Consider the following 14345-nt stretch of genomic DNA (forward strand, 5'->3'; position numbering starts at 1 on the left):
CGATTGAGCTGATATATGCAGCGTTTACCGAGAATGCAGTATCCGCAAACCTGGGAACATTGCTTTTAAATTTCAATCGCGCTAAACAGCGGATCTTCAGCGCCACGGATTGAATCTAGGCCCTACTCTCAGATACACACACCACAATACTACAGTAGAAGTGGGTATGCGTGGTATAGAAGGTATTACGGTAGAAATGGGCGGGCTTTAATCTCCATGTGCCGCCGCAGGGTTTGATTGACAGCTCGGATTGTCCCAGAGAGCGCGCCGCGCGGGCAGAGTCTAGGCAGGGGGATCCAGCAACCAACCCTGGAGAAAAAATAACACACAGCAGCGAACGTCTGTTTCAAGATTATTTTATTGCAGTGAGGTGAGTTCTATTCTACACTTTTATGGTGTTCTGTTACATGTTAAAACGACTTATTCGAATAGGACATCGTCTTAAATTGGGAGTTAAGAAGTTTTGGGGGATTGTGTGAGTGCTTGCTTATGGAGCTGTGACGCCGGCAGACTGTCTGGGTGAGCTGGCGAGAGGAGAGGAAAAGGGAAAACTGGCTGAGGGGGGGAATCGAAACTTTTAGGGATTTTTTTTACTTCGTGTCCGAAACTGCGTGGAAAGTAAAAAAAACCCGTGGCCATTAAAGTTTTGGTTTTTTATATCGCAGTCATATCGGAAAGTGATATCGTTTACAGGATTTTGTTTGCGTTGTGGGCCATTTCTGCTGTTTTGCGAAATAATGCTTTTTCGTCTTCGCAGAGACTGACGTTGAAGAAGTGAGTGCGCAACAGGCTAAAACTCTTTCTCTTCTCTCTCTCTTTCTCTTTCTATCTCCTCTGTTCTTTACATAACAATCCACAGGCCCAGTGGTGTCTGTTTAAAAACACTGTTTTAATTGATCAAAGCGAAGTATGTCTGTTTTACTTCATTAAAAAAAAATTTGGAATGCAAGATGCTGAGATGACGATATGGCAGGGATTATGAAATAGTGGAAATGGAGGGATACAATGTAGCTCTTTATTGCATTAATGATATTACCGATGGTGAATTGTTATTGTATACGATCACAACGCACTTCTCCGAGACTGTGTAGTTTGTAGCCGATTGAGGAGAGGATACTGTGTCCGAAGGGGAGAGAAGAGAGGTCTCTCAACTCCAGCATAGCCTGGCATTCCAGTAAGTCTGCCTGTCTGCTCTCTCTCTCTCTCTCTCTCTCTCTCTCTCTCTCTCTCTCCCCCCTCTCTCCCCCTCTCTCTCTCTCTCTCTCTGCAGACGTGGAAGTCCAATGCAGTTATTTCATGCGGTTAATGATTTTGTTTCCAAACGACAAGCCTATTGTTGTCACACTTTTTAAAGTCGATTCTTCACTTTTTTATTTAGAAAACGTTTTTCTTTATTCGCCGATGAGTCGATACCCTTAGTTGAAAGGAAACTTTGTTTTAAGTAGGCTACAAGCTAACTTAATGTTAGGGTATTATGGGATATGCTCGTCATTATCCCTAGGGTGTTGTGTCACGGTGATATAGCCGTTATAACGTTGTTATGTCGTTCTGATAATATTGCTATGTCGTTGAGTTGCGAACGCTGGATCTAGAGGGCAAGTTGGAGAAAAATAGCATAAGTAACACACACAGAAACACCATGGCACAGAAAATATGAGAAATCCGATCCCAAATAGATGACGTCAGATGACATTCCTTTGCTGTAAAGCTGATGTGGCCTTCTGTGTGTGTGAGTGTGCTTTTATCCTGGAAAAGTGATATCTCAGACTCTTTCTCGGGGAAAATCCGTGTCTGTGATTTGCGGTGGAATCAGACTTCTACAGTTATAGATTAAGTTCTGAAGAGTTTTAATAAAACATGCTTTTTCACCTCATCTATAGATCTTTGGAAGAACTCCTGTGTTGGTGGCCCATAGAGTTATAATCATAATATGTCATCTACAGTTGTCCTATATATAATTATAATGATTTAATTATTTCATTTTTGTGTTGAGGTATTGGCTTGTCAGGTGTTGTATCAACTGTCCTATAGGTGTGTGTGTGTGTGTGTGTGTGTGTGTGTATGCAGAGTTCAGCAGCAGACTATTCTCCCATGATGTCACATGGTGTTGCATATCAGGAACATCATAACAATAACAACAGTAACAGTATTGGAATCCACACTAGAATAACATCAGTAACAATAACATAACTGTAACATTCCTATTGCCATCATAACTAGAAGGTGACTGTCCTGGAGGTGTTTTGGCACGTTATGGCTGGGTAGGGGTTTTTGTTCCTAAACTGGCTACAGGTGTGTGTGTGTGTGTGGGGGGGGGGGGACTACAGTCTTTAGGCCTGTCTCCGACTGAGCCTTGCAGGCCACCGTAGGACCATGTGGGCGGTCTGGTCTGGTCAGCTGGCAGCAGCTTCCTGCTTCCTGTGGCTGAGCCTTCTCACTGGTCACGCTGGGAGAAGCATTCTTTTCCACTGAGGTCATGTGGTTAGCATCTGGAATGGACAGGAGAGAGATGTCCTCAGAAAGGTCTGGAACCTAGAGATGCAACAGACGGGTACTTCCTGAAACAGACTAAACAGGATAGAGTCTGACTTGGATGTATTTATCTTTCTCCAAATCATGAATGAATGACACACACAGGATGACTACCAGGGGGTAACCAGCTGATCAAGTATGATGAAGTATGACTTTCATTTATTTAAGTTAATGAAATATACCTCTTGGTTAAGTGGGAAATACTGCATTTTAAAGTTTTACTTACCTACATATAGACACTTACACAACTGCAAATTAGTACCTAATATGTCATCCCTAACCTAAAGTGTGACTTTGTGTCAGGAGCAAATGTGTCTGTCTCAGGAGTGTGTGTGTGTGTGTGCGTTTGGGACGACTGCGTGCGCGCGTGTGTGTTGAATGATGATTGTCTTGACATTCTCAGAACCCCAGACAAAGCTGATAGCCAATGATATCCCAGCCTTGTGTGTGTGTGTGTGTGTGTGTATTAACGAAAAGTTTCCCTCTGTTGCCTGCCACTGTGCTGAGTGGTTCTCCTCCCTATTCTGTCCCCCTTGACTGAGCAACAGAGCATTCACAGGAAGGTTCCATCAGATTCACAGACAGAGGCCTTCTCTCTCTTCCTTCATTTCCTCCACACACACACACACTCTGAAGGCTGGATCTTTGTTGAAGTATCCCAGCGCCTTATGTTTACTTGGCACAGACCTGTAATATTTACCCTCCTCCTTCTCTTTCTCCTTTTATTTATATTTCTCTCTCGCTCTTTTTGCCTCCCTCTCCCCTCCTCTCTCCTCCTCCCTCTTCCCCCCCCTATTTCCCCTCATTTTCTCCTCTTGGTGATTTCCTGCATTGTTGAGAGTTGATTTAGACAGAGATAAAATAAGTATTTCAATCCCCCCTTTCCAACCCTCCCTCTCCTCTCCCCCGTCTTTCTCTTGTCCCCTGTGCCCTCCTTGGGGATGCAGGGCTCTATGTCTCTCTCAGACCATGAAGAGAACTCTACCGTATCCTATGGCTGCCACTGTAGACTTTGGGACTAGCTAGCAGTGTTAGCTTCTGTTAGCATTGCAGCTAACATCCTCCTGCATTATTGTAGTGAATTTCATTGCTGTCAGTGTTAGCTTTCCTTAGGGTAGCTACGTTATTAATATGTCACTCATGGCTAGCAACATTAGCTTCTCCTAGCCTAGCCGCTAACAGCGGAAGGTAAACGTGTGTTTGTCTCGTTGGTCTTAGTGAGTGAGCGTGCCTACATTAGTACACACATACACACACACACACATCTGTGACATAACTCACATTTTCGTGCCTGCATTAGCATGCTAGGCGTGTTAGCATGGCTATGGAAAGTTCCATCTGCTCTTAATGGCTGTTTTATGCAGGTGTGTGTTTTCACGGATGTGTGTGTTTGTGTGTGGCAGTATACTGCTAAATCTTCTTCAAAAGCCAAAAGGAAATAGAAATTGTTGCTAGATTGCTGCAATAACTCAATACATTGTTATAATGATAGGCTAGAAACATGAGCATCACCCAGGCCATGCCACACCCCCTCCTCCCCTACTTACATACCTCTGTCATTTCCACCTCCTCTCTCTTCCCCCTTTTCCCCATTTATTTTTATTTTCCCCTCCTTGCCTCCAACAGGACCCCTACAAATCATCATAAACACACACACACACACACACACACACACACACACACACACACACACACACACACACACACACACACACACACACACACACCTCCCCCAACCTGGGGTCACAAGGTCAAATTCCTCCTCCTCAATCAGGCCTCAGGATGTGTGTGTGTGTGTAGCCTATACGTATGTGTGTGCGTGCCAGTTCCATCCCCACCTCACCACAATGTCCTCTCCACTCTTTGGGATTAATTCCATATTATTCTAACGGATTAACTCTCTACCCTTCCTTTGTCACACATACATGCACGCTCACACACCCACACTAAGGGAGACCACGCATTCTGAGGATATATTCCAATACACAGTGGAATGTGTATCCTGGGAGGAATGTGCATGGTTTTTCACTGTGATCCCCCCCCTCTCTCTCTCTCTCTCGATCTCTCTCGATCTCTCTCTCTCTCTCTCTCTCTCTCTCTCTCTCTCTCTCTCTCTCTCTCTCTCTCTCTCTCTCTCTCTCTCTCTCTCTCTCTCTCTCTCTCTCAATTTACATTTCAATTTAAGGGGCTTTATTGGCATGGGAAATATAAGTTTACATTGCCAAAGCAAGTGAAATAGATAATAAACAAAAGTGAAATAAACAATAAAAAAATTAACAGTAAACATTACACTCACAAAAATTCCAAAAGAATGAAGACAAGTGTCATATTATGACTATATACAGTGTTGTAATGATGTCCAAATAGTTAAAGAAAATAAATCAACATAAATATGGGTTGTATTTACAATGGTGTTTGTTCTTCACTGGTTGCCCCTTTCTTGTGGCAACAGGTCACAAATCTTGCTGCTGTGATTGCACACTGTGGTATTTCACCCAATAGATATGGGAGTTTATCCCAAATTTTTTTGAATGTTTAATTTTTTATTTCACCTTTATTTAACCAGGTAAGCCAGTTGAGAACAAGTTCTCATTAACAACTGCGACCTGGCCAAGATAAAGCAAAGCAGTGCGATAAAAACAACAACACAGAGTTACATATGGGGTAAAAAAACAAAGTCAAAAAATACAACAGAAAATATATATACAGTGTGTGCAAATGAAATTTGCACACACTGTATATATATTTTCTGTTGTATTTTTTGACTTTATGTTTTTGAAAACAAATTGGATTTGTTTTCAAATTCTTTGTGGGTCTGTGTAATCTGAGGGAAGTATGTGTCTCTAATATGGTTATACATTTTGCAGGAAGTGCAGCTCAGTTTCCACCTCATTTTGTAGGCAGTGTGCACATAGCTTGTCTTCTCTTGAGAGCCAGGTCTGCCTACGGCGGCCTTTCTCAATAGCAAGACTATGCTCACTGAGTCTGTACGTAGTCAAAGATTTCCTTAATTTTGGGTCAGTCATAGTGGTCAGGTATTCTGCCACTGTGTACTCTCTGTTTAGGGCCAAATAGCATTCTAGTTTGCTCTGTTTTTTTGTAAATTCTTTCCAATGTGTCAAGTCATTATCTTTTAGTTTTCTCATGATTTGGTTGTGTCTAATTGTGTTGCTGTCCTGGGGCTCTGTGGGGTCTGTTTGTGTTTGTGAACAGAGCCCCAGGACCAGCTTGCTTAGGGGACTCTTCTCCAGGTTCATCTCTCTGTAGGTGATGGCTTTGTTATGGAAGGTTTGGGAATCGCTTCCTTTTAGGTGGGTGGTTGTAGAATTTAACGGCTCTTTTCTGGATTTTAATCATTAGCGGGTAGCGGCCTAATTCTGCTCTGCATGCATTATTTGGTGTTTTACGTTGTACACAGAGGATATTTTTGTCTCGATCTGGTGTTTGTCCCATTTTGTGAATTCTTGGTTGGTGAGTGGACCCCAGACCTCAGAACCATAAAGGGCAATGGGTTCTATAATTGATTCAAGTATTTTTAGCCAGATCCTAATTGGTATGTCGAATGTTATGTTCCTTTTGATGGCATAGAAGGCCCTTCTTGCCTTGTCTCTCAGATCGTTCACAGCTTTGTGGAAGTTACCTGTGGCGCTGATGTTTAGACCAAGTTATGTATAGTTTTTTGTGTGCTCTAGGGCAACGGTGTCTAGATGGAATTTGTATTTGTGGTCCTGGCAACTGGACCTTTTTTGGAACACCATTATTTTTGTCTTACTGAGATTTACTGTCAGGGTCCAGATCTAGGTGCTGCTGTAGGGCCTCCTTGGTTGGGGACAGAAGCACCAGATCATCAGCAAACAGTAGACATTTGACTTCAGATTCTAGTAGGGTGAGGCCGGGTGCTGCAAACTGTTCTAGTGCCCTCGCCAATTCGTTGATATATATGTTGAAGAGGGTGGGGCTTAAGCTGCATCCCTGACTCACCCCACGGCCCTGTGGAAAGAAATGTGTGTGTTTTTTGCCAATTTTTACTGCACACTTGTTGTTTGTGTACATGGATTTTATTATGTTGTATGTTTTTCCCCCAACACCACTTTCCATCAATTTGTATAGCAGACCCTCATGCCAAATTGAGTCAAAAGCTTTTTTGAAATCAACAAAGCATGAGAAGACTTTGCCTTTGTTTTGTTTTGTTTGTCAATTAGGGTGTGCAGGGTGAATACGTGGTCTGTCGTACGGTAATTTGGTAAAAAGCCAATTTGACATTTGCTCAATACATTGTTTTCACTGAGGAAATGTACAAGTCTGCTGTTAATTATAATGCAGAGGATTTTCCCAAGGTTGCTGTTGACGCATGTCCCACGTTAGTTATTGGGGTCAAATTTGTCTCCACTTTTGTGGATTGGGGTGATCAGTCCTTGGTTCCAAATATTGGGGAAGATACCAGAGCTAAGGATGATGTTAAAGAGTTTAAGTATAGCCAATTGGAATTTGTGGTCTGTATATTTTATCATTTAATTGAGGATACCATCAACACCACAGGCCTTTTTGGGTTGGAGGGTTTGTATTTTGTCCAGTAGTTCATTCAATGTAATTGGAGAATGCAGTGGGTTCTGGTAGTCTTTTAATAGTTGATTCTAAGATTTGTATTTGATCATGTATATGTTTTTGCTGTTGTTCTTTGTTATAGGGCCAAAAAGATTGGAGAAGTGGTTTACCCATACATCTCCATTTTGGAGACGAGGTGGCCGAGGACTGCTAATCCATTGTGCTCTGAATGCATGGGTTCGAGTCCCGTCCTTGTCGTCTGGCATTTGTTCTTCGCTCCCTTGCATTGCACTGAAAGGTTTTGACATTAGCAACCAATGGTAGGAGGGGCGACTGCCGCTCGTAAAGCACAGAGAGAGGTGGCTGAGTAGTTTAGGTGATGGACTGCTAGTGATTCGTGCTCTTCATGTGTTGTTGGCCCCGTGTAGCTCAGTTGGTAGAGCATGGCGCTTGCAACGCCAGGGTTGTGGGTTCGATGGCCATGGGGGCCAGTATGAAAATGTATGCACTCACTAACTGTAAGTCGCTCTGGATAAGACCATCTGCTAAAATGTTAAATGTGTTGTTTGTTTAGTGTTTTCCAATTTTCCCAGAAGTGGTTCGAGTCTATGGATTCTTCAATCACATTGAGCTGATTTCTGACGTACCGTTCCTTCTTTTTCTATAGTGTATATCTGTATTGTTTTAGTGATTCACCATAGTGAAGGCGTAGGCTCAGGTTTTCTGGGTCTCTATGTTTTTGGTTGGATATGTTTCTCAATTTCTTTCTTACTCTCTCAAGGCACTCTCCCACACTGTATGTTGAATTCAGTCTTTTACGATTACTAAATGCCACACTGTGCGATGTTACCAATTTAAAATCTTGATTTCAACCTGGTTAGATTGTACAATTTGCTTCAGTTCTGTTGTCACATTCTGTTGTTGGCTTGCACAGGCTACGTCAACTGCTGCAGTGTATTTGATCTGCGCATGGGGCAGCACCAGCAGCGCCAGAAAGCCAACTGAGTTCGGAAAAAGTTAAAGTATGCATCTAGAAATAGTTTTCACATACAGACTTTATAAGTCTGAACTTCCCAAAAATAGCATGGTTGCTGTGGTAGAATGTTTATTTTGTGCATTTATCAAAATCCCACCAGGGAGCCTGATTTCAGATGTGTCATGTAGTCTAAACAAGATTGTTAAGGAAATCGTTCTTCTTGAAAGGCATGTTAGCGTTTCAATCAAACTATTATATTAATCTGACTATTCACAATAATCATATTATTGTGTTCATGCTCAGTGCCAGCCGTGTTCCTATTGGTCAATCACCGGGATCGGACATTGCCAGAACTTTGTTGGAGCCTACGACCGCACGTAGTTGCTTAATTGGCAGACGTAGACCCTGTCACACTGAACGAGCCAAGACTTCCGACCATCGTTTGCGACCTAAGAATTTGCTCACAACGTGGACATTTTTCTGGTACGGCAAAACCGTGGCAGAAGACGGCTAAAATCATACAGTCTGTGCGGGCCTTAAAGGGGAAGTACCACTAAAAAAACACTTCTGGGACTTTTATAACACTTGCCTGGCCATTTGTCACCACCCCAGACAGTTTTTAGGCTTATCGCTTGAGTATTTAGATGTAGTTTATAAGTTAATTCTACCCACTGGAACTAGCTGATTCCCATAATGGAGGAGGTCGAGCATCAGACCGATGATGCAGAAGAAAAAAGACTTGCGTGTGTGTGTAAACATCAATCCTGGAGTTCTGGAGACGTTTTTCAGAATGCCCAGGATCAACTGGAAGCATGTGCCACACCTGGCGGCCCAAATGGGAAGCACTCTAAAGTGTAAGTGTTTTGGAAATTAGGATCCATTTTATTATTACTCTCTAAGATGCAAATGAATAGCTAGCTAATGACACCCAACTGTATTTTCTAGTAACCTGCCTACACTCCATAATATAACTGGCTACAGGAGTCTCCCCTTGAAGTTAAGTAAACAGTGTCTAGAACGAGTGGATGCGCCACATAAATAGAACGTATGGGATGCGCACTTCACCATATGGTCTAAATAATCTATATTGTATATTACCAAACAGTGTAAGAAGTATAAAGTCAATAGTGGTAGTGAACAAAATGCAGTGGTGTAAAGTACTTAAGTAAAAATACTTTAAAGTACTACTTAAGTAATCTTTTTGGGTATCTGTACTTAATTTTACTATTTATATTTTTGACTACTTTTACTTTTACTTCCTAATTTACACTACATTCCTAATGAAAAATGATGTCCTTTTTACTCCGTACATTTTCCCTGACACCCAAAAGTATTAGTTACATTTTAAATGCTTAGCAGGACAGGAAAATGGTCCAATTCACGCACTTATCAAGAGAACATCCCTGGTCATCCCTACTGCCTCTGATCTGGCAGACTCACTAAACACACATGCTTTGTTTGTAAATGATGTCTGGAGAGCCCTAGCCCCTGGCTATCCGTAAATAAAAAGAAAATGGTGCCGTCTGGTTTGTTTAATAGAAGGAATTTGAAATGATTTCCATTTTTATGTATATTTTAGCAATTACATGTATTTTTGATACCTAAATATATTTAAAACCAAATACTTTCAGGCTTTTACTCAAGTAGTATTTTACTGGGTGACTTTTACTTTTACTTGAGTCATTTTCTATTATGGTATCTTTACTTTTACTCAAGTATGACCATTTTTCCACCACTGATTTTTTTTTGCTGCAATTGCCAGTCTAGCGTTTACACCACTAATATCTTGATTAGCCTGTTAACCCACACACTAAAGAGGAAGACAAACAGCCTCACACTTGACCACTCACACCCTTTCAACAATGAGTCGGCCATACAGTCTCCAAGCCTACAAGACCAAGCGAGCTGTCAATCATTTTGTGCCATCATCAATATGGCTTATAAATGAATAGGCCTAATGATCCCTGAGCCCATAGTTATATATTATGTTGTATAGGCCTAGACCTATATATTCTTTTGATTGTTGTATATAACATTGTCATGTAGTTATTTTCTCTCTCGTCTAGACAATACAGACTGGTTTCCTACAGGATCACTTTGGAGTGGATGCTGTGGGGTGAACGTCTCGGTCGAGGCCAACGCCGGGTACTCCCAGCCTGTGTGGTCGCAGCAATTCGATCTAAATACCCTGACCCCAACGCTGACCCCAAGCTACGTTGGATTCCAGGAGGTAGAGGGGGCTCACGACATAGTATACAAATAAATGTTTTAAAGAAATAACATTGTATTCCAAGTTTTTTAAATGAACACTTTTTAAACACATAAACTATAAAGACATTGTAAAACATATAATTAAGCAATAAGGCCCGGGGGTGTGTGGTATATGGCCAATATACCATGGCTAAGGGCTGTTCTTATGCGCAACGCAACGCGGAGTGCCTGGACACAGCCCTTAGCCGTGGTATATTGGCCATATACCACAAACCCCCGAGGTGCCTTATTGCTATTATAAACTGGTTACCAACATAATTAGAGCAGGAAAAAATAAAAGTTTTGTCATACCCGTGGTATACTGATATACCACGGCTTTCAGCCAATCAGCATTCATGGCTCAAACCACCCAGTTTATAAAACACAACAATTACTGTCACTCAGCATTAGTTACGCTCCGTTCGTAAGCAAGCTATCATGGACAGTGGTGTAGAGACAGTAACAGGTGGGAGAAGTCCTATTTCCATCTCCGCAGTCGACTCAGGCAGGCTGTTCTAGATCACACATACCAATACTGTTACAGCCACTTGTGTGCAACAGTTAGGATAAAACATCCTGAGATATATTGACTTGCTTGGCCGCCCAAAGCCTGGACCCTGGGACCCTGGTGGCCGCCTGCCGACGACATCACTTGGTCTTGGGTGTGGAAGCCTCCTACAAACGAGGACACCATGGTCATTATAAAACGTATGAAAAGCAATATTATTTTCCAAGCTCTCCAACTCAGCTTGTCTATGCCACATCCCCAACCACCACACCAGCCCCTCTCTCACCAGACTAGTGCATCTTTCTGGATGTCCAGCTGCTCCACAAAGTGCTCTGCTTGGCTGCTGAAGCCCTGGCGGTAGCTTCTAGGGAAATGGGTTTGCTTCAGAGCTTCATTTGTGAGGGGCACATGACCATTCAGATTGAACACCTGAGGGAAACAAATACAAACAGATAGATGCTTTTATTTAGAGGTGTCTGGTATCCTGTCAGATACCCTGTGTGTGTGTGTGTGTGTGTGTGTGTGTGTGTGTGTGTGTGTGTGTGTGTGTGTGTGTGTGTGTGTGTGTGTGTGTGTGTGTGTGTGTGTGTGTGTGTGTGTGTGTGACGGTTTTGTTCAAATGAAGCGTTGTCAGTTATAAGTCCCCCATTAACAAAGCCTACCACTTGCATGGACTGGAATGGTGCTGCATTGACATTGATGCCGCGGCTGTGGGGTCTGGAGTCAGGCGGGAATGTAGAGAGAAAGGAGGACGGGGCTGGTGGCTGCTCAGACGACAGGGACAGCGAAGCCTAGTTTAGGGAAGGGGTGGAGAGACGGATATGTGGTTTTCAATGGTTTTCACAGAAACACTTCAGGACAGACAGGTAGGATGAGTGTTAGCCATCTCTCACACCGCCTGGTATCAGCCAAGCACAGAGAAGCTACACCACCCACCCACACACAGCCAGAAGGGTGGAGCAGAGGGCACCTGGGGGAGGGTGGGTTTACCTGGATATGGTCTGAGCCATCTGTCTGTGGCCGGGGCTCTGCTGTGTGGGAGTGCTGGTAGCGAGGTGGTGTGGAGGAGTGGACGGAATACCTTAAAATGGCAATGACAGTCTACTGTCTACCTAGTGTGTGGCATAATGGTACAGTCTACTGTCTACCTAGTGTGTGGCATAATGGTACAGTCTACCGTCTACCTAGTGTGTGGCATAATGGTACAGTCTACCGTCTACCTAGTGTGTGGCATAATGGTACAGTCTACTGTCTACCTAGTGTGTGGCATAATGGTACAGTCTACCGTCTACCTAGTGTGTGGAGTAATGGTACAGTCTACTGTCTACCTAGTGTGTGGAGTAATGGTACAGTCTACTGTCTACCTAGTGTGTGGAGTAATGGTACAGTCTACTGTCTACCTAGTGTGTGGAGTAATGGTACAGTCTACCGTCTACCTAGTGTGTGGCATAATGGTACAGTCTACTGTCTACCTAGTGTGTGGCATAATGGTACAGTCTACTGTCTACCTAGTGTGTGGAGTAATGGTACAGTCTACTGTCTACCTAGTGTGTGGAGTAATGGTACAGTCTACCGTCTACCTAGTGTGTGGCATAATGGTACAGTCTACCGTCTACCTAGTGTGTGGCATAATGGTACAGTCTACCGTCTACCTAGTGTGTGGCATAATGGTACAGTCTACTGTCTACCTAGTGTGTGGCATAATGGTACAGTCTACTGTCTACCTAGTGTGTGGAGTAATGGTACAGTCTACTGTCTACCTAGTGTGTGGAGTAATGGTACAGTCTACTGTCTACCTAGTGTGTGGCATAATGGTACAGTCTACTGTCTACCTAGTGTGTGGAGTAATGGTACAGTCTACTGTCTACCTAGTGTGTGGAGTAATGGTACAGTCTACTGTCTACCTAGTGTGTGGAGTAATGGTACAGTCTACTGTCTACCTAGTGTGTGGCATAATGGTACAGTCTACTGTCTACCTAGTGTGTGGATTAATGGTACAGTCTACTGTCTACCTAGTGTGTGGAGTAATGGTACAGTCTACTGTCTACCTAGTGTGTGGAGTAATGGTACAGTCTACCGTCTACCTAGTGTGTGGAGTAATGGTACAGTCTACTGTCTACCTAGTGTGTGGAGTAATGGTACAGTCTACTGTCTACCTAGTGTGTGGAGTAATGGTACAGTCTACTGTCTACCTAGTGTGTGGCATAATGGTACAGTCTACCGTCTACCTAGTGTGTGGAGTAATGGTACAGTCTACTGTCTACCTAGTGTGTGGAGTAATGGTACAGTCTACTGTCTACCTAGTGTGTGGAGTAATGGTACAGTCTACCGTCTACCTAGTGTGTGGAGTAATGGTACAGTCTACTGTCTACCTAGTGTGTGGCATAATGGTACAGTCTACTGTCTACCTAGTGTGTGGAGTAATGGTACAGTCTACCTTCAGATGTGTTGTTGAGGGACCTCCTTGGCGACCATAAAGGGGTGAGGCTTTACAGGGCTGCTCAATTGCATGCGCAGGACAAGTGGCATCTGGCTTGGTTTCATTGGTGATGTTGGCTGGTGTAAAACTGTAATTCCGTGTCAATTCAGGGCATGAAGTGATATTCGAAGGCCAGAGCAAGGCTAGGGCATGCCAGTCATTTGATGCAATCAATAGCACTAACAGAAAACTGTAAAGCTTCTTATTAGTATTGGAAATGTAATGGAAAATGGAATTGTTATCAGTATTGTATAAGAAACGTATTGGAAAATGGAATTGCATCACAAAGCCAAGTAAAAACCAAACAGTCAGTAGGACAGGATAACATTACCGTTACAGTAGCAAACAAAATACTTGCGGATGGCAAACAGAAAGGGTCCTAAATTATTTGTACTAACGTTAGCAACATGTGTTAGCCACTTAACTGGCTAGCTAGCAACCTAACTTACCTCGAATGGCTGGAACTTTGTCGCCCATGGAAAGACGGTGGGAACAGAACCCAGTTTCAAATGGTCACCATGTAGTCAGTGGCCACAAAATGATCACTGCACACTGACAACCGCAACTGGTGAGTGACTTCAGGTGCAGTATGGACACCATACTCAGGATGTTGGATGGCCTGCAGCCATGCCTGACACAAAGCTCTATTGCGTTCGCGGGCAGGAAAGGAGTGGAAATGTGCAGTTTGTCTGTATCTGACAGGGGCGTTAGCGCACCCGGGTTCAATGCACCTCATTTTGGCCAGATAGGTTTCCCCTTTTGTCTGTGCCAATACTACTACCACAGATATAACAATGGGTTAGTTGTCTCTGCTACTACTACTAGCTAGTATCGCTTTGTTTACTTCCTGTTGTCCTGACTTTCTTTCTTGAAGACCAATAGTGAGACGCTCCTTCGTCCCGCCTCCTGTAATGATCAATCTTAGAACCACAAAGGAGAGTATCAACCGGATGACAGAGGATATAGAAGTCCTTGTGCAAGCACCAAGAAGGCTGTTGTTCTGTTACACTTTCTACATCAAAAATACACTTATTTGGCAAATCAGTGTTGAGACA

At 43.2% G+C, this 14345-nt stretch overlaps 1 protein-coding gene across 2 annotated transcripts in view; it reads left to right on the top strand.

Annotated features, from left to right (window-relative positions):
* The first annotated feature begins 269 nt into the window (after positions 1-269).
* Positions 270-14345, top strand: part of fndc3ba (fibronectin type III domain containing 3Ba) — a 93843-nt gene continuing 79767 nt past the window's right edge. The window contains exon 1 of one of the 2 annotated variants that reach the window (XM_041904317.2): positions 270-370. The gene's annotated coding sequence lies outside the window, so the exon portion shown is untranslated. The other variant, XM_041904318.2, reaches the window with a different exon arrangement.

This window comes from Coregonus clupeaformis, chromosome 26 (genome assembly GCF_020615455.1).
Source record: "Coregonus clupeaformis isolate EN_2021a chromosome 26, ASM2061545v1, whole genome shotgun sequence".
NCBI lineage: Eukaryota > Metazoa > Chordata > Actinopteri > Salmoniformes > Salmonidae > Coregonus > Coregonus clupeaformis.